This window comes from Octopus bimaculoides, chromosome 1, assembly GCF_046866305.1.
Source record: "Octopus bimaculoides isolate indiv1 chromosome 1, ASM4686630v1, whole genome shotgun sequence".
In the NCBI taxonomy this organism is placed as follows: domain Eukaryota; kingdom Metazoa; phylum Mollusca; class Cephalopoda; order Octopoda; family Octopodidae; genus Octopus; species Octopus bimaculoides.
In genome coordinates this window covers 108,397,803-108,419,605 of record NC_142928.1, presented here as the reverse complement: position 1 = coordinate 108,419,605, position 21,803 = coordinate 108,397,803, and the positions used below count along the sequence as shown (strand labels likewise).

The following is a 21,803-nucleotide window of genomic DNA, read 5'->3' as shown; positions in this document are numbered from 1 at the left end:
TATATACATACACATATACATATACATACATCCATATAGATATCCACATCCACATACGCACATGCACGTACACACATCCACGCATGCACTCACAAGCAAATAGATATGCATGTGCATCCATACAGGAGGAGTATCTCTAGTAATAGAAGACCAACAGCAACAACATGTAGGTGCATCTACATGTGCACACACATACACATATACCTATACGCATAGCCACTTCTATTAGTTTTGATAAAGGGGCCGTGCCTGCAGTGCTACCCATTTTCCAGTGTATGTCTTCCTGCCTATATGTTAATATCAAGCTAGGTTTACCTCCTAATTTCTGTAGCTATATATATATACACACCCACACACACATATACACCCACACATATACACACACACACACTCACTCATACACAAATATACATATACATACATATACATACACATACATACATATATATATATATATATATATATATATATATATATATATATATATATATATATATATATATATATATATATATATATATATATATATATATATATATATATATATATATATATATATACACACATACATACACATGCACATCTATGTACCCACATATATGTTCACCTAAGTATCACGTGTTAGCCCTCCCAATGTCAGCAGGGCATAATTAGTTATCGCTAGCGAAAAGCGGTGTCCTAGTACTAGGTATTTTCCTATATTAGATCTATGTATGTAGATAACAGAGTTATATATGCCATAACCTAGCATAAGAATAGTGGTTAACTTAAATATGTATTATTAAAAGCATGCGCGGTATCTAGACCTGGGTTCTACTTGAATTTAGAGAAAGTACATCCAATTCTGTGAAGGCATGAAACGTTTCTTTCCTTCAAACTATTAATAATCGGGATTTTGGTCCTAATTAGGAAAAAGATTTCATTTATGCATAATAGGCATTTCCTATTTTTGTTATTATATGCAGGTGCGGATGCTAATATATATATATATATATATATATATATATATATATATATATATATATATATATATATATATATATATACATATATATATATATATATATATATATATATATATATATATGAAAAAGTGTAAGGTAAATAAACATACGGCACAACGTATACAGAGTGTAAAACCAGACGGGAGACAAACACAGAAGGTCCCTAATTCCTCATCAGTAATCAACCAATTGCTAATACTCAGTTTCACACCTTCAATGATAAGACTGAGAGCTTCACAATTGGTGGCGCCCGCTAAAAACATTCATTGGAGCTAATTAGGGCCGAGATCAAACAAAACAAAGCAAAACGACACAGACTGTGATTTAGGATGGTGGACAACGACGAACAGTCGAGCAAAATGTAGCCTTAGGACCAAGAAGACGAGAATAGTGGGCAACGCTTAGAAAATGCCCTAAGGACGGAGAGACAAGGAATTTGCGACTGGTCAGCTCGATATATATGTATATACGTGTGTGTGTGTGTGTAGAATATTTATATATATATAAAGTATACATATACACACACACATACATATATATACACATGTGTGTGTGTGTTATTTGTAACCTTGAAGCTACATAACTGACTTCAAGGGCCTAAAGTTTCATCCTGAGCACTTGTCAAAAATGAGGGAGTAGTAGTAGTAGTAGTAGATAATGATGATGAATACTTTACTTTTTAAAGTTGAATTCTCTCCGCTGCTACTCCAATATTCCAGCATTCTCGATTATATGTGTTCGTTTGATCCCAGGATTTTAATTTTTCAGAATTAACATATGTTAAATCTGATTGCATATTCTCTGATTGGATAATGTGACTTTAGAGAAGACGCATAAACAAAAGAGATGGAATGTCAAAACTTGAGCGCTTTTTATTTAGATCTGCTCCTCAGTGTTGATTTTAGGCTAAACAACATGGTATTCCAAACAGAATTGCTTCTTTATCTCTTTCCTTTCTTTTTCTCCACTGTTCTCAAACATGCAAGTATCAGCCGCTTTGAAAATTCTGTAACCACGCAACCCGTCATATCCACGTTTTGTCTATTGTTTAAAGATATTGTACCTTCTGCATAAAGCTTGCCTTCTGCATAAAGGATATATAGTTAAGTGCTGGCTGCCTTACTTGATGTGTTGAGCCGAAAAGAATTTTTCAATTATAACTGCAATGAGAAGAAAATTCATTGGTGTTAATGAAAATCACTCTCAAAAATGATATGGAAGGAACATCCCAAAATTTTAATTAAGCTAAAATTAAATAAAGATAAACAGAAGCGTGGGAGTCTGGAATCTGACTGCCATATTTATTTGGTCTTATTTGTAGACTTCCTCGGCGAAGTACAATAGCTCTAACTACTAAGATCTCAGAACTATTAACAAGTACGTGGGGAAATCAAAATAATGACATTGGAAAATTTGCTAACAATCTGCAATCATCTCTTTGTCTGAAGCACCTTGCTTCCCACTTTCATTCGACCTGGACTAATCAAATGTTTCCTTAGATGATTTAACTTTACAATCCCGAACAATTCTTTTGCACTTCTTTCTCCCTTGTATAGTCTCAGGAGTCTAATACTATAGTATCAAGGTAAAATCCAGAACTTGAAAAAACCGGTATGGGTCAGCATCAGAAACAGATAGCCAAAACAGAACATTTATTGTCAACATGAGTGTTTAAATATATTTTAGTTAAAACGCATGGCATTCTCTTTGTCTTTCTCTCTCTCTCTCTCTCTCTCTCTCTCTCTCTCTTTCTCTGCTTCTCTCCTTCTCTTTCTCTCTCCATCTCTCTTTCCCTCTCTCTTTCTCTCTTTCCTTCTCTCCCTTTCTCTATCTCTCTTTGTTTGTTTGTTTCTTTTTTGGGGGAAGAAGGCCTGCACCCAAAGCATTGGGCTTCTTGCTTTTCTGTAATTATGTTTATTCATGACACCAAACTTCCTCTCAACATTATTGAGAATCGCCACTCGCTGGGTGATCGTCTACGTGAATATTTTCGAAATATTACTAACAGAAGGCAGGATGTCGGAAAACATGAAACCATATGTTTTAATTAAAAACATCATAAAGACTACTCAAATTGCTAAAAAGAACGAGTTGGTGAAACACATTAAAAAATAAGAAAACAGAAAATAAAATAGTGTTGGAATTGGTGAGAGAAATATATTTCCTCAAAAGAGAATTAATAAAACACTTCTGTTGAAGACAAAACTAGAAGGTTCACAAGATTTCTTTTGGGATGTGGAAGCCTTTAAAGTTTCACCAAATCTTGGTTCTTAGAAGAGCTTTCCATAAAACATAATTAGATTTGTTATTCAAATACATGTAAGTTGAAATGTCAGTACTAATGAATATGCTCTGAAATTCGAAAGAAGATATAAACTGTTGTACATTTTCTGTTGGACCGGGAGTGGCTAAAAAGTATCCGATCCGGTAGTACAAGGTTTTCGGACAACATTTCAGTGAGCTATTTAAAGAAAGGATCGAATATGTGATCATAGACCTCCTACAGCTCTTCCTTTTGATGCAAATGCAGAATAATGCGAGAAACCGACTGCTTACAATACAAATTATGTGGGCGGCAGCGTTAATAGCAAGTCTTCTGAATTGGAAGATCTACTCAACAAATTCTATTATCAATTCTATTATCAATTCTATTCAACAAATCTTGCTATCGAGGCCAGACTTATTGGTTCCCAACTTTGTCAATATTTATCTGGCAGCTGATTGAGAGCTTTCCCAGTCGTGTAAGTCAAAATGTGGCAACGTTACAAAGAAAGAATGTAAACAAGACGGACAGATTAGATACTATTGTGCCCGTAAGTCAAGTGGACACGGACTTGAAGACTTCGTCTAAAGTACTCGTTAAGAAGTTGGGATTTATTCTCGGTGAGATTTAGGGATCGGCGAAGTTTCTGAACTTTCGAATATGTCCTTTTCCTCCTGTGCCTTAAGTGAGAAGAGAAAAAAATAGAAAACAAAAGGCTGTCCTAACCGCAAATATATAAAAATTCAACGAGGCAGAAAACTCAGTGGGTAGCCACCCACTACCACCGCCGCCGCCACTAAACCACCGCTACCACCGCCACCACCACACCACCACCGCTGCCGCCACCACACTACCACCGTCGCTGCCACCACTACCACCACCACGGCAAGAATATCCAAACCTGAATCCACAAGTAATAAAATCAAGGAAACACGCAAACACAATTACTGCAAAAAACATCAAAAGAAACAACAGCAGTAGCAGTAGCAGCGACACTAACAGCACGAACACGAACGGTCAAACACGCAAGAATAATTTTTCATGAGATGTATTGTAAGTAGAAAGTACAATGAATTTGAGTGCATAGAACCACAAATACAAAGTTCGTCTCAAAATCTCCATCGAAAAGACTCCTACTGAAAATCCCATCAAACTATATAAGTCGCTGAAAATAATTCCAGTATGATGTCAGAACGTTCCGAATTAGAGCGAGCAAAACATTTTGGAGCGGCCTTTCAAGGAACGCGCGCACATACACACACACACACACACGCACGTTACTGACAAGACCGAATTGACTCTCCTTGTCCAAGAACAAGGTGACTTCTGTCTTTGTTCCGACATGATGGTTATACACCAAGTACAATATATGTATTATTGGCTTGGGACAGGCTTGGATGTAAGGATGCTTTTTAATGGCCTCATGTTGCTACAGATAGCTAGGGCACATCAATAAAACCAATACTTCCAGCACGCAGACTGACACTCATTTTCGGTGAATACACGATAGACTCTTAATGTGGTTATCCAGCATTAGAAAGGTTTACATCTCGATGTACGGACAATTATCCCGGATCCGGACAATAAACCGGTAGTGGTAGAAGTGACCAAAAGTGAGGGCTATGCTTTAGACTAGTGGACACTTATGTCCGACCGTAGAAGAGCGATCGAATTTTTTCAGAATCAAGGTGTGTACTCTAAAACATAAAGAAGCAAAGCTATTCCATAATTTCAAGTGTTAGGAGCTCAACGTGGTAACAATGCCACAATTCGATGTATGACAGACCGGGATGGGTGCATGCTATTCGGTTCCAAGCAGCTGTGCTCGATTTTCCAACGGCACTTACTCAACTGATTGGAGCGAGAGGTAGAGCAGAGATGATAGTTGAATTTAGCTCCAGCCTACGATTTACTGCGACACTTGGCAAAAGACGTGAAGTGCTAAGCTGATCGCAGCAACTAAGATATTTTCGGAGAAGTGGTTGTATGAGGAGTAAATCACCTGTTTTGGATGGTCTGTCCTGCGAGCTTTACATATTCTTACGTGCCAAGACTTGCTAACCGACGTTTTGGTAGATGTCTCCCGCAAATGCCAACAGAATAGGATCTTTCTAAAAGTTTCACTTGTAGCCGATACTGTTATTGTCTCTGTAGATGGCGGTCGTAGTGTGTGTTTACGTGCATATGAGAATGAGTGCTCGTATATTCAATGATATAAAACCTGTTTATTTCGTTTATGCAAAATAGCACTTTACATACACAATACACAGACACGCATATCGGAAACTAAGCCGTAAATAAACACCTGACTTTTCTCACTCCCTTTTATGTGCTATAATTAGCATTATATTATTGATCACGTTTCTTCATCATATTCCAAACTACACGTGTATGTTATACGATAAACAGCTGACATTTTCTTTTGAAGGTGAGTTTGATTTATACATTTTTTTTTAATTAGCTGCCATATATTTCGACAGGAAAATCCTTCACTTTCGACGGAAAAATACTCACTTCACCATGCCTCTTACACAATTTGTGTTTGTGTGCATGTGTGCGTGCGTGCGTGCGTGTGTGTGTGTGTGTGTGTGTGTGTGTGTGTGTGTGTGTGTGTGTGTGTGTGTGTGTGTGTGTGTGCTTTCCGTTTTTTGTCTTCTGCAATTGTTGAGAGAAGATTGACTAGTTTCATAGTTGTCGGCTCCTGGTAAGAGAAAGAGGCGATTTTTTTTCCGTTTTGTCCTCAGAGTTGCGTGGTATTCTAGAAACGGGAGTTTTAGAAGCATACTCTTGTCAGCCACTTTCTACATTTTTTTATTAGGTACCCAAGTTAGTTGGTCCTCAAGTGGTTACTATTACTAGATGTATAGCAGACACTTTCCTAGGTGAGAGTGTTGCATCAACTAGGTTCGTCACCTCACTTCTCCCTCCATTTAAAAAATTAATTACACACTTAAATACACCGTTGCCCAGTTAGTAGGGTACATATGATGTCACAAATCGGCCAAGAATTCTTCTTACTACACCGACGAGTGCATATGAAATCCTTTACACTTATCATGATGAATATTTCTGGGGAAACAAGGCGCTATCCTTTGTAATTTACTTCTTCCAAATACTTCTCCGGGATGCAGCCTATTTCGATTATTTCTCTCTAACAACACTAATAAGGCTTATGTTTTTCCTTTTGCCTATTAAAATTATTGGAAATATGATATTTTTTTCATTTCTTAACGTATTCATTTCTGCTGTATCTGCTTGTTCATTTCTGTTCACTTCCTTTTTTCATGTTAACTTTTTAAATATCCTTTGGGAGCGTAATTGGTGCTACCTCGTTTCTTGTTATTAACTTTTCCCACTACTTCAGAAGAAGTCATATTAAATTACTAGTACTTAGCAATTTTTTAAAATAATGTATCTAAAAACAAACTTTTCCCCTCACCCAGGAAATAGGGTAGACATCCTAATATTTCCAAATTGCTTGCTTAGAAAATGAATCAAGAATCTTTTCTTTCATCAAAATGTCGTGGGGAAATTCAGTATTTCGCGGATCTATCTTGAAGACTTTCGTACTACAACAATAACGATAATTATAGTAATAATCCTTTCTACTATAGGCACAAGGCCTGAAATATTGGAAGAGGGTGCAAGTCAATTTCACTGACCCCAGTACTTGACTAGTATTTATTTCATTGACCTCCGAAAGGATGAAGAGCAGAGTCGACCTCGGCGGAATTTGAACGTAAAGACGGACGAGGTGTTGCTATATATATATATATATATATATATATATATATATATATCTATATACAAAAACAAAATCAAATTAGAACAACCTATTCACACACAGATGACAAACCACCACATATATTGCTTCAATAAACTCCACGTACCGACCTTTTCCCCTCACTGGAACAGAAACTGGTACACTGAAGACACTTAGGAGCATCTTCGAAGTTGGACAAGGCGAAAATTTTCCTGCATCCTCTTGTTTCTGTTTTAGATGTTGATAGACTGATAGTATGTTTTTCCCCAACAATCTTTCATTCCAGTGTTCCACGTTATCTTCTCGGTCATTATATTATCCTCTTTCCAGGTTATACAGCAGATCTTTCTCCGATCATGTGCGTGTGCTGCTGACGGGACATAGTGGAACCGACCACGTTAAATAATAAGGAAGTTTGTATTACTGATTCTAGTATATAAAGCAAAATAGCCAAATGCCTTGTCATCTAATTAATGACGTACATGAACGGACTAACGAGATTCCCACTGTCCCTATCTATTGTGTAGCGAAACCACAACCGAGGGAACTGGTTTGGACGAATCGGCGGGGAAAGAAGACGCGGTTGAGCTTAACTCTAGTCCGGTTTTGTGAGGGCACACGGTAGGCGGTAGCATTCATGTTGCCCCGCGACGGCCGCCGTCACTGGTGGCGTGACGCGCGCTCGGTTATCGGCGTTCCGCTCCTCGCGGTTCATCGTCGTCGTCATCGTCGCGTACCTGCGTCGTCGGACGGCCAGTTTGGCATGGGAGTGTCGCTCGCATTTGCAACGATGGAAAACCACTACTTCCATAGTTCTCTTGCTCACTCGATGGAGAAAGGGTCCGTCTGTCGCCGAGAGGTAGTTCATTATATGGTGCAAAGCGCGCGGTGCATGTTGAACGCGACCCTTAGTCGAGAACAGTGTCGGTCAGGGTGTAAGTGATTGGTCTATAATTGCTAGCTGTTTTATCTTTGCTTTTATCTTTTATCAGGAATATTGTTCTCCCTCTAGTCATCCAATCTTGTATTATTCCTCCATTCAGGCAATCCTGAATTTGTTCCCTCAGCCTCCCTTGTAAACTACTAAATTTCTTTAGCCAGTACCCTTGAGCTAAATCTGGTCTAGGGCCCTTCCAATTCGGCATTTTTCCTAACACTTTACTCATTAATGCACTAGTTAGTCTTAGGTCTGGCTGCTTCTCACTCACTACTTCTACCCTCACTTTCGTTAACCATACTGCATCTCCATTATGATTGACTGGCTTATCCCAAATATTACTCCAGAACTTTCTAGCTTCTTTTGCATTAAGTATCTCATCTTCTGTACTTTCTTCTCCCCTATTTATTTGGTTATAGAATCTCCTCTGATCTGTCCCAAATAATCTATTCTGTTGATACTGATTTATTCTTTTCTGATATCTGGAAAGCTTTCCTGCTACTGCTATGATACACTGTTTCAACTCTTCTATGACTGTCTTAAATCCTTTCTCTTTGACTAAGTATCTTTTCTCGAGGGAAGATTTGCATCTTGTGTTTCCTAACTTGTTCAGTTTCTAGGCTTCTATTCTACTCAGATCTTGTCTTAAAGACTTCACTTTATTTTGTAATCTCCTTTTTCCACATTTGCTCTTTTTTAATCTTTCCCTGTGAGATATCTGATTTTCTGGTAATTACTCCCCCTCTTGCATAGATCAGTAAGTTAGTGTCTTCTATATTTTTAGTATCTGTCCTACTGATAACAGAATCTGCTTTCCTAGTCATTTCTTGTAACTTCCTTCTGTTGATACCTTTTAATGCTGGCAATTTTTTTCTTACTTCTTTACTCATTACTTCCTGCAACTCATCTAAAATTTTCTGATCTTCCTCACTTTAATCACTTAAATCGCTGGTGTCAGTTGTCCTTTCCTTATTGGTAGTGCTATTACTATTTTTTCTTTTAGGTTCTTCTTTGGTTTGATCTGTATCTCTTATGTTGCTGTTTGTCTTTCCCACTGCCTGGTCTTTCTTTCTTAATTCTCTTGTAATCTCTTCCACCTCCAATTCTGTCATCCACTTTCTTCCCTTAATAGCATTAGCTATTATTATTGTTGTTGTTATTATTATTATTATTATTATTATTATTATTATTATTATTATTATTATTATTATTATTGTTGTTGTTGTTGTTGTTGTTGTTGTTGTTGTTGTTGGTAGACCCATCTGAAATGTTTGAATACAGGCCATACCTACCGAATCTAGGACAATTCGCCGTAGGACCGTAGGACTTTCGCCGTAAGACAATTCACCGTACGAATATTTCGCCGCAAGGACATTTTGTAGTAAACCATAAGAAGAGAAGGATAGAAAATAAAAATAAAAATAATGAAGGTCATACACTGTGTTTAAAAAGTTAAGCTAAAAAACTAAAAAGTTAAAAATCATGTAAGTTCATTGAAATTGCACGCAAATAATGTTTTTGATTTTGATCGTAACCTCTGACAATGCTTAGTATGCGCTTATAAACATCTTTGTATTTTTTCTTGGTTGCGGATTCTCCACTTACTGCATCGTTTACCTTCTTTTTAGAAAGAGAGTTTTCATTTCTGAAGACATTGATTTTTTTTATATATATACCCAAGCCTTTCCCTATTATTTTAGGAGGCGGTAGCCACAACAAAACATACACCAGGCATTCCATTCATTTCCTAGTTCAAAGAGGCTATCCCCGTTCTATGCTCGTGTCAAGGCATAGAACGCAACCCCCAATATCAGCAGTGGGGCCCAACAGCATATGCTGGTTTACCTCCGCCGTATCATGCTGGTTCCATACCCCTTTGAGCAACATCCGTCATCCGTCCACAAACACTCTCCAAGTTTTCCTATCATTTATAAACTCTCTTGTCTCTCTCACTCCAACACCTCTAACCACCAAAGTTTTCTTCACTCCATCCATCCACACAAACTGAGGTCTGCTTCTGGTTCTGCTGCCTACCAATTCTGCCTTCATCACCCTCTTTACCATTCGCTCCTCATTCATCCTCACCCTGTGGCCAAACCATCTCAACATTCGTTTGTCCGTTTTGGTTGTTAGTTTTTCTCTCATTCCTGCTCGCCTTCGCACTCCTCATCCTGTCCATCTGTATCACACCAACCATAGCCCTCAGACATCTCATCTCAAACACATCCAGTCGAATCCTTTCCGCCTCTCTCAGCCCCCACGTCTCTGCACTATATAACATTGTCAGCACAATTACGCCCTCATACACACTTTTTCTCGCTTTCATAATCAACCCTTTTATCTCTCAGCATATCTTTCACAACTTACTCCCCTCCCTCACTCTGTCCTCCATGTCTTGGGCCTTTGTGGCTAATAAGAGAAATAATAATAATAATAATTATTATTATTATTATTATTATCATTATTGTTATTTCTGATGATGATGATGATGATGATGATGATGGTGATAGTGATTTGACTCAGGTTTGTTCTTATTCCTTATAGAATTTATGCGGGTAGCGAGTTACTACTTGTATCCTTAAGTATCTACAAGCTTTTAATAGTCTAGTTTAAAACCCTTCTGATAATCTTTCTTGTCTCTAAGATTATCAGCGGGGTTTTAAGCCACTTGAAATACTATTGAAAGATCATTATTATTATTATTATTATTATTATTATTATTATTATTATTATTATTATTATTATTATTATTATTATTATTATTACTATTCAGTAGTCTTATTTCCATTAGGCGCTTCCACTGCACTACCGAGCGCAGCTCTGTGTGTCTTGGGTATGTGCTGTGGTTTGTTGTAGTGCTCTTTCTGTATTGAAAGTGTTTTACGTAGGATATGTGCGGTGCCTAGTAGTGCTATTTTCTGTATGTTATATATACTTGTAAGCCCTGGTGTTTTTGTTATGTATCTGTCTGAATGATTTTTATCATACCTAATGCACCTACTATGATAGGAATTGTTTCTGTTTTTAGGCTCCACCTTCGAGTTACCTCTGTTTCCAGATCTTTGTATTTTGAAAGTTTCTCCGTTAGAGAAACATTGTCATGTAACAACAACAATAAATAATAGTGTCTTAAAGCTGTCATGTAACAACATATTGATACAACGTTTAGGAAGTTTTTGTTTTTCTTGGTGATCTCTGACAACTACATCTGGCCTATTGGCCTTAATTTCCCTATCTGTGTGTTTTGGCATATCCCAGAGTATGGTTGCTTTCTCATTTTCTGTAACCTTTTCTGCCTATACCAACTTTTTTCTGTTGTGATTCCATAGAGTTGGCATAGCATCCAGTGTATATAGGTCCCAACTCTGTCGTGTCTGTGAATATATTCCTTCTTAGCAAGGACTTGGCAGCCAAAGATAATATGATTTATTGTTTCTTCTCCATCACTACATATTCTGCAGTTACTTGTATTTCTTTTCATTGCGTGTTTTTTGGTATTTCTGGTGGAAAGGCTTTGATCTTGTGCTGCAATTAAAAGTCCTTCAGTCTCTGCTTAGAGTCCTGTGCTTCTCAGTTATTGTTGGGATTTTGCTTTGTCTATGTATTTTCTGTTTAGCTTAACCCAGTTTTTGCCATGTATGGGCTTTTCTTGCCATCATTTTATCATGATCCGTTGCTGTTCCAGTTTTAGTTTGGATTTCAGTTCTTTTATAGCTTTTGTTGTTTCTTATTTTTCTTCATAGTTGTTAGGTACTATGACTTCTTTTTTGCATTTATCAACTTCCTTAAAAACTGAAAATAGTTTTTTGTTTTCTTCGTATTTTGTGGATATCTGTATTAGTTTTCCTTGCTTCTGAAGTAGGTATTTCTGTAGTCCTATGGCGGTTATTTTGTAATAGTTTTCTAGCTGCATAAGGCCTCTACCACCTTCTATACGTTGTATATATAGTCTTTCTATGTCAGATTTTGTGTGGTACATCCTAAATCCTGTCATTATTTTTCTTGTTTTCCTGTTTATTATATTAATTCATTTAGAGTCCAGTTAAGAATATTGTATCTGTAACTTATAACTGAAACGGCAAGAGTGTTGATACCTATTATCTTGTTTTATTTTTGCATTGAGCTCTGTTTTCAGTTTTAATCTAACTCGTCTATAGTATTCCTTTTTTGTCTTCTCTTTCATTTGTGTGTGTGTTGTATCGTATCTAGTTCATTGATCCCTAAATATTTGTATGTCTGGCTTTGGTCTAATTTTCTTATTTCATTTGCTTTATCTAGTGTGATGTTGCTACTCTTAACTAGTTTTCCTCTTTTCAATATTGCTTTGGCACATTTTTCTAAGTCAAATTTCATGTTTATTTCTTTGGTAAATCCATGTACTTTCTGTAATAATGTTTCCAGCTGTTTATCATTTATAGCGTTGTTTTAGATCATCCATATACAAGAGATGGCTTATTGTTTTGCCGTAACAGTTGTATGCACATCCAGTTCTGTTTAGCATGTCAGATAAAGGTGTCAGTACCAAGTAGAGAAGGAGTGGAGAGAACGTGTCTCCCTGGAATATTCCTCTTCTAATGGGGATGGCTTTGGTTTTATGAGTCCCTCTTTTGTCTGGGGTTGTAGCATTGTCTGCCATTAATTTATGGAATGTTTTATATATTTTATGATTATTGGTGCTACCTTGTTCATGGCTAGTGTTTTTTATTATCATTTTTATTTTTTACAGCTCACTACTTGACTTTTATTTGTTTTACAGCTCAATATCCATGGTGTTATTATTACTGTTTATTTTTTTATCATTTCATTGTTATATGTAAACCCCCACACTTTATATGTCTCTGTATTGTCCCCCTCATCCTTCGTCCTTGTGGCAAATAAATGAAATCATCATCACCATCGTCATTATTATTATTATTATTATTATTTAATGTTTGACTTTTGTTTTGCATTTGTACAAGTTGGATCCAAGTCTCACCCAGAGACCTCAAGAGACAACAAGTTAGAAGTTCATGTAGGTGTTATGCCTAGGGTACCATATATTTGGATTTGTACAGTTTTGTTCTAGTGAATGTTTAAGAAACCATAAGAAAATTATGTGTTTGTTTTAAAATTTGAGATCACATAGACAGTATTTTACGTAGGATATGGGCAGTTCCCATGAGCACTATCTTTTGAACTTCAGCCATTTTGGGGTTTCCTGGTATCTGAGCTAGGTAGTAATCAGCCCGTTTCGCTGTCATTCCCAGGGTACCTATGACAATAGGCATTGTTTTCGTCTTCAGATTCCACATTTTGCTAATTTCTATTTCAAGATCTTTATATTTGCTCAGTTTTTGGTAGGTCTTGACAGATACGTTTATATCGATTGGGACAGTCATATCAATGAGGAGGCATGATATTCCTTTGCCTGTCTTGTTACTGAGTAAGATGCTTTCTTGCTTTCATGTTTTGAGACAAGTTTTAGCATCCAGTCCTCAGAGTTTTTCAGATAGGTGTCTAGGCCAATTGTGGCTACTTTCATTGTTAATGCCAGCTGTAGAAGTCCTCGGCCTCCCTCTTTTCTTGGCAGATAAAGACGTTCTATATCTGCCTTAGGGTGGTGCATTCTATGCATTGTCAACAGTTTTCGTATTTTTCTGTCAACATTACATATTTCAGTAATTGACCAGTTAACGATATTGAAACTGTAAGTCACGACTGGTATGGCTAGAGCATTGATCGCTTCGATTCTGTTTCTCGCGTTCAGCTCTGTCTTCAGTATTGCTCTCACCCTGCGATAACATTCTCTTCTGATCCTTTCCCTCATCACTGAATGCTTGATATTGTCCCCTTCAATTACCCCTAGGTATTTGTAGCTCTCCGCTGGTTCTAACTCTTTTATGACCTTTTGCTGGTCAAGGTTCACATTAGATGTTTTTGTCATTTTTCCTTTAATAAAGGTAGCTTTTGTACATTTATCAAGGCCAAATTGCATCCTGATGTCATCACTGAATTGTTTAACAATCGTTAGTAGGCCTTTGAGTTGTTGGTCATTTTTTGCAAAGAGCTTTAAATCATCCATGTAAATGAGATGATTTATATTTTTATCAAATATTTTATAACCATACTGTGCATCATTGAGCAATTTTGAGAGCGGTATTAGGGTTAGACAGAAGAGGAGTGGTGATAGTGAGTCACCCTGGAAAATGCCACATGAAATTCTTACATCTCCAGCATTTAGAGATTCATTGTCATTGTTCAACGTCAGTGTGGTTCTCCATGATCTCATACTTACAGATAAAAAGTTTCACAGAGTAGGAGCTATTTTATACATTTCCAGACATTTCCTAATCCAGCTATGTGGTAGGCTATCAAAGGCCTTTTTATAGTCTATCCAGGCTATTGACAAGTTTTTGTGTCGCTTGTGACAATCTTCTAAGATCATCTTATTGATGAGTAGCTGATCTTTACAACCATAAGATCCACGTTTACATCCCTTGTGCTCATTAGGGAATATGCTACTTTCTATTAAAAAACTATAGGTGTACTCGGTTAGGACAGATGTTAGCGTCTTATACATTGTTGTTAAGCAGGTTATGGGTCGATAATTTTTTGGTTCGTTTGTTTCTTCATTTTTTGGAAGCAGGAATGTTAAACCATTAACTAGCCAAGAGGGCATCAAACTAGGATTTTGCAAAACATCGTTGTAAAGTTTTGTTAGCAGTTCATGGCTCTCTGGGAAGGCATTCAACCAGAAGTTAGGAATTTTATCCTTTCCTGGAGACTTCCATTTGCTTGACCTCCTGAGAGCAGATCTTATATCTTCTACCTTGACCCCCTCCCACTTTTGCTCCTCTAACGAGTCTAGGTCTGTAGATATTCTATCAATCCAAGGGGCCTTTTCATTGTGTGTTTTATCTTCTGCCCAGATTTTATTCCAAAATTCTTGCACTTCTTCTTTTGATGGGACAGACTTTATTGTTACTGGTGTTTTCCCTATCTTCCTGTAGAAATTTTTGGGGTTATTTTTGAACATGTTATTATCTCTGAAGAATCTAACACGCTTTTCATACCTTGCTATACGGGCAGCTTTAGCACATACCTTTTGCTTGATGGTTTCTATGGTGGTATCAATGTCAACTATGGTTTTCACATTATATTTTTTCTTTAGTTTTTGGGTCGTTGTAGGTTTGATACTCTTATCAAATTTAAGGTTTTTCAAACATTCTATGTCAGATCTAAGTAGCTTAATTTGGTGTTGAATGCGCTCTTGCCAAGAAGGCTTTTTGTGGGAGTGTTGTCGTTTTCTAATCTTTTCACCACATAGAACCGTTGAGATTTTTGCGGATGCATAGTACAGGTGGCTGAGATCTGTAATATCAACATCATTAGCTGAAATTATATCCTTAAGTGCAAGGCGGATTTTACCAATTATTTTCAGGTTTTGGTTAGAATTGCGAATTTTGGGGAGAGTGTCGCGTTCATTCATACTGGTTTCTTTAATTCTCAGCCATTCAATCATGATTTGATTTTTTAGATCATGTAGTTCTGTTGCGTCGATTTCTGTATGATTTTCTTCATCTATTTGATTTTCACCAGCCTTAGTGTTTATGGTTGGTTCAGAGAGTATTTCACTTTGCCTATCAGTTACCTTAACTCTTTCAATCATTACTGTATTTTCATCAGCCTTGGGTTGGTTTATAATTATTTCCTCTGTAGTATCTTCTTTAGCTGCAGTTTCATTCTTTTTATCCCTTACTGCTTGTTTAATTTGGTCAATCTCTACTTCAGTTAGTAATTTTTTTTTCATAATGTTTCTTCTGACGTTGGCAAGTTTGTTACTGTCTATGTAGGGTCTTACTTCAAGGTGTTTCTGTCTCCAGTTTAAGTAGGTTTGTACAGTATTAGATTTATCTGTAGGGAAATATATGGCATGGTAGAAGGCTGTAAGAACTTCTTTATTATCTTCCCTAGACCATTTTTCATTCTTTTTCTTTTGGTTATTTGATGACGAGCATGGATGGCCATCTGTTGGAATATTCCGGTTGTGGGGTACTTCCAGCTCCTGTGTGCCGGGAAGATTTGAACCAGTAGCAGATTTCTCGTCTCGGATCTGGTTCATTATCCGAGTAAGTGGTCCTTTATAACCCGGTCTATGACCATTCCGGTTTGTATTTTGTTTTATTAACAGTGAGGCATAACAAGCTTCGACGTTGGCGCTAGGGGACGGATCTGTCTGTTTAGGGTAAATTTTTTGAGACAATACCGTCTCCGAGCTCTCGTGACGTAGCTTCTTAAGGCTAGCAGATCTATATCGAGTAAGTGGCCCTTTGTGATTCGGTCGACAACCAATCTGGTTTGTGATCTGCTTTGTTATCATTGAGGCATGACGAGCTTTGGCGTTGACATTAGGGGACGGATTTGTCTGTTTAAGGTCAGTTTTTTGAGACAACACCGTCACCGAGTTCTCAGCATGTAAACATTGCTCGTAGCGTAGTTTCTTAAGGCTAGCAGATCAGTATTCATCTGTATTTTTTTTGTTGATAGATTTATCTCCGGGCATAGTGTATTTTTTTTTTTGTTTTTTGTGTGTGTGGCGTTTTAAACTTATGAATGGTTCACTCTGCCTGTGTTTGTTCACAAAATGAAAATAAATAAAGAAGAAAAAAAAAAGTTTTGGTTTTGCTTCGTTTGTGATATGTGTTTTCGTATGCGTGAGTGTGTCCTGTGATTTTCACGTAGTTGTGTAAACATTAAGATGCATGTGTAGTTCTATGGGTATCAAAACGCATATATCATTGTGTACACGTTCGAGTGTATGCGTAATTATTCAATATATGTACTTACTATTTTGTTCCATTTCTTTTTTTATATAGTTTGTAAACTTTCCGGTGTTGGTTTTGCGTGTGTGATCGCACGTGTTTCACTGAGACATCATGCCTAGGAGGACCTGTGCTTTGTATGGCAGTAAAATTTCATTTTTTTAAAATAAAAAATATTTTAAAAAATTATCTTCGTTAAAAGACCGCTTCCTTCAAATCTTCCACCGGTTCTTTTGCCTAATTCCATCGATGTTTTGGGATTAGATTTGTTTTTGTATAGGGAGCCCGGTGTAGCACCGGGAGCCCGGTGTAGCACCGGGAGCCCGGTGTAGCACATTATTATTATTATTATTATTATTATTATTATTATTATTATTATTATTATTATTATTAGGACGTCGCACAGTATCCAATATCGTGATGTTGGTTGAAGATATTACGTCTGCCAGGATTTTGTAGTCTGTCAAGTCACAAGGACCTCAGATTGAGAGTACTTTACGCAATGTGCGTGCAGTTCCAAGTAATGCCGATTTTTACAATTTTACAATTGTAGGGTATTTCTAAAGTTTCCAGATGTTTCTTCAGCTTGGGTGGTATTGAAGCTAATGCTCCGATGATCCAAAATATGTTCGATATACAATATTGATGTGTAAACGATATGCATATATATATATATAATATTATTAAAACCTGCTAATGGCACTTGTTTTTCGCTATCTTAACACAAATAATATTCACATCGCTCAAAACCGTGAATATTTTCCGTTTTATTATTATTATTACTATTTTTATTTTCTACAGCTCAATATCTAGAATGTTTATTACTCATAATCTAATATTCTCGCAAATATTTAGTCTTGCAATTTCCATCATTTCCTCGTCGTTGTTTTAAAATTAATTCAGAATTTTGTCAAAATTTCAAAATACATCGACTGTCAAAATTATCTTAGTACAATGAGTAACTTTATCAAAAATGTCGCTAACTGTTAGTGAAGCGGAAATTCCAAAGTGGCATTAGATATTAGATACAGTTTATTACCAAAATAGCATTTTCATGCCAAATAGAAATTTAATACATCGAAGCTTTAAGCTCCATGACTATAATTATAGAAACACAGATATATGTAATACACACACACACACACACACACACACGCACACATGTATGTATATATATGTGTGTGTGTGTATGTGTATATATGCATATATATGTGTATATGTATATGTATTTTCTCTCTCTCTCTCTCTCTCTCTCTCTCTCTCTCTCTCTCTCTCTCTCTCTCTCTCTCTCTCTCTCTCTCTCTCCCTGTATAAGTGTGTGTGTGCGTGCGCACGCATATCTATATAAGCAAGAGATGCCATATCAATGTCGGAGAAATACGATACTTATATTTGAAACAGTCTAAATTTGTGTTAGAGAAACGTTTCAGAACTGCAAAACGGTCTTTGAGAGATTCACAAATGGTTGCATTTAAATTATTTCAATGTTAATCAAAGCACAGTGGGGAGGGGGCCAGTCGATTAGATCGACCCCAGTATGCAACTGGTACTTAATTTATCGACCCCGAAAAGATGAAAAGCAAAGTCGACCTCGGCGGAATTTGAACTCAGATCGTAAAGACAGACGAAATACTGCTAAGCATTTCGCCCTGCATGCTAACGTTTTTTATTTCTTTATTGCCCACAAGGAGTTAAACATAGAGGGGACAAACAAGGACAGACAAGGGAATTAAGTCGATTAGATCGACCCCAGTGCGTAACTGGTACTTAATTTATCGACCCCGAAAGGATGAAAGGCAAAGTCAACCTCGGCGGAATTTGAACTCAGAACGTAACGGCAGACGAAATACCGCTAAGCATTTCGCCCAGCGTGCTAACGTTTCTGCCAGCTCACCGCCTTATCGAGAATAGATATTGATCTACCAACATTATTGACCTCTATCATTGACACAAAGTCACAAATAAGGAAGGGAACAGATCATAATCCATTAATCAACCCAATTATGTTGACACTAATACTTGACTGGTATTTGTATTATTCACCTCAAAATCAGTTCCGACGGAATATGAATTCAGTATGTAAAAGCACATAAAGAATACCACATGGTATTTTACCAAGTGCTATACCGCTTCTGTCGTCCACTGTCCATATTACAAATACTGTTAAGGATTATGTTGTGTCTGAGGAGAGTCATACTGCCTTAATGTCTAACAGACTACCGGTTCTATTTCCACACATTATTCATATTTTTTCTTTTCCAAAATTTCCGTTGCTTTTGCAACCCTGTCAATGGATTAATTTCATCGGAAATCATCATTAGCAACTAATTTATGTGTTTCTGGCAATGAGCTATTCCAGGTTGTATACGGTATCTTTATGATATAAGGGTCTTGAAAACATTTTATTAATTTTTTATTCATTTAAGTGATTTGCGACTGTCTCTATAACAGTATGCTGGGTCGACTATTCCGTCTCCAGTCTTATCTGTAAATATTTATGTTAATTACTTCACTAACAAAATATGAATGCCATACGATATTATACTCTTTATAAATCTTACACTGTAACTATCCATGGAAGGAACCTAAATAAAAATTATCACTACTTTGCAAATATATAGACGAGAATTTACATTCTATAAAACCTTACTTAAGAAATGGAATATTCTTAGAAAATTAATGAATTTCAAACACTGGAAAGCTTTTATCCGAATCGAAAACAAATCCTTCATTAGTATACAAACTATTACATGCCGATTCACTCAGATATCAAAGCCTAATAAACTCGCTATGGAATTTTCTACTCTCGGTGAAAATATAAACTAAATTATTCATGTATTTTAAGTCGACCCTTTGAGAGAAGTATTTGGAGCACTAATAATAAGTTTTCTCCGTTGATTTGTTCTGGATTTTTACAAACTATTCTATTAGGCTGTATTTCCTTAGAATCTTGATGAAATTTAAGTTCAGACTCAAGACACTGCGTGCTTTATTGATAGACTTTTCCAGATATCTTACTCAATATCGCATTTTAAAGGGAAATTTTAGTTCTTTTCTTGCAGTTTGAAGATACTTTAATTATTTTTCTAGAGAAATATACAGTTCTTGTATGAAGTTTGATTATAATTGTTTGGCACATGACCCACTGGATTAGGTACGTACCAGTGAACACATGCTCACGTCTACATGTAGGTCAAGTGGGTTTGATAGACCTAAATTCTCGTCAGATTATACCCCAAAATGGAATTAAACAGAACTAAAGGCTAACGAAACACTTGTTAATTTTATTGTTGACACATCTACATTTTAACAAGGAGATATATTTTGATAACATTGAAACATTAAAAAAAAATTCATAGGAGCAGGAGTGGCTGTGTGGTAAGTAGCTTGCTAACCAGCCACATGGTTCCGGTTTCCGTCCCACTGCGGGGCACCTTGGGCAAGTGTCTTCTACTATAGCTTCGGGTCGACCAAACCCTTGTGAGTGGATTTGGTAGACAAACTGAAAGAAGCCCATCATATATATGTATATATGTGTGTGTGTGTGTGTGTGTGTTTGTGTGTCTGTGTTTGTCCCCCCAATATCGCTTGACATGCGATGTTGGTGTGTTTACGTCCCCGTAACTTAGCTGTTCGGCAAAAAGAGACCGATAGAATAAGTACTAGGCTTACAAAGAATAAGTCCTAGCTTGATTTGCTCGACTAAAAAAGGTGGTGCTCTAGCATGGCCACAGTCAAATGACTGAAACAAGTAAAAGAATAAAAGAATAGAATACTAAATAACTCCAGAGATGGCGAATCTGCATTGCACTAGTAACTATAAACTATCTTACAAACTTATAAGAAAACAGAAAAGGATTTTTAACAATTCGTAAGAATAATTAGAATACTTGTCAACGTACTGCATTCACCAATATTACTCTTTAAAATGGTCGATTAGCATTCGTGAGATCATATCAATAACGAGAAAGTCTCTAACTTCTTTGTCGACCTGCGAGTAATAGGAGCCAAATCTCCCACAATCATAACCCTAGCATCATAAAAAAGGACGAACATATTGAATAATTATGGAGCAATATCAGTTTTTATGTTCGTGTATTCATTTAATGAAGATTTTCTTTTCAGAAGTCACCGTTATGTATTGTATGGTGATATGTTGTATCTCCGCATCGTTCTAACCTCATAAAGATCTGTGTATCATCAGTTACCTTCAGTTTATCTCCTGTCCTTACCAAAAATATTCAATCTTTATGTTCCTACATGACTATAACCTAATCTATAGAAATACACGATGGTGAGTCCTATTCCCAAGAAGGAACCATTTTTCACTATGAACTATGGGGATCATTTCAAATATTTTTCAGTTGATAAAATAAAAATGTGTAAAATGATATTTCTTTATATAGAGATCTTTTTCTCTTCTCAGTGACTTCTGCTACAGTTTATGTAAAACCAGATTTATTGTACATTTGCTCCTCTGACTTACATATTGCAAGTTTCTTGCCCTAAAAAACTTTGACCAAACAAAGTTGATCTTCTTGATACCAGCAAAACTTTCGATTCTATTGGACATGAGAACATCCTGAGATTGCTGTCAAAAGTCTCATCCACTCCCGCATCTTTTACCTCATAAATGGTTTATCAGTTCGCATCATCGCTTGACCATGTCTGGTGTATCACATTTCTTTTGTACATTAATTATATGTATATGTACATATACATGGTTACACTTAGCCGCATACATTTTTATGCAGGTTATATCTAGTATATGCTCCTTTAATTTTTAAATATAAGTGTCTGTCACACGCTACATAGACATTTAACATTAGATATGAACGGCGCCTGAAAACAGACCTCAAAAATATCTTTTAATTGCGGTCTTACAAACTAATCTCTGTCAGCAACCCCAGTTCGCAATTGCTACACATTTCAAGAAGTCAGTATTTCACTTCATCCTTTCTACGCCTGAACAACACCCATCTAATGCTCCGTGATGACCCCACATAGTGACCGTACAATGTAACATTTTCGAATC

At 36.6% G+C, this 21,803-nt stretch overlaps 1 protein-coding gene across 1 annotated transcript in view; it reads left to right on the top strand.

The window, feature by feature from the left end:
- Positions 1-5,650: 5,650 nt before the first annotated feature.
- Positions 5,651-21,803, top strand: part of LOC106882154 (protein lifeguard 4) — a 78,174-nt gene continuing 62,021 nt past the window's right edge. The window contains exon 1 of the mRNA XM_052969106.2: positions 5,651-5,695. The gene's annotated coding sequence lies outside the window, so the exon portion shown is untranslated. The remainder of the gene's footprint in view (positions 5,696-21,803) is intronic.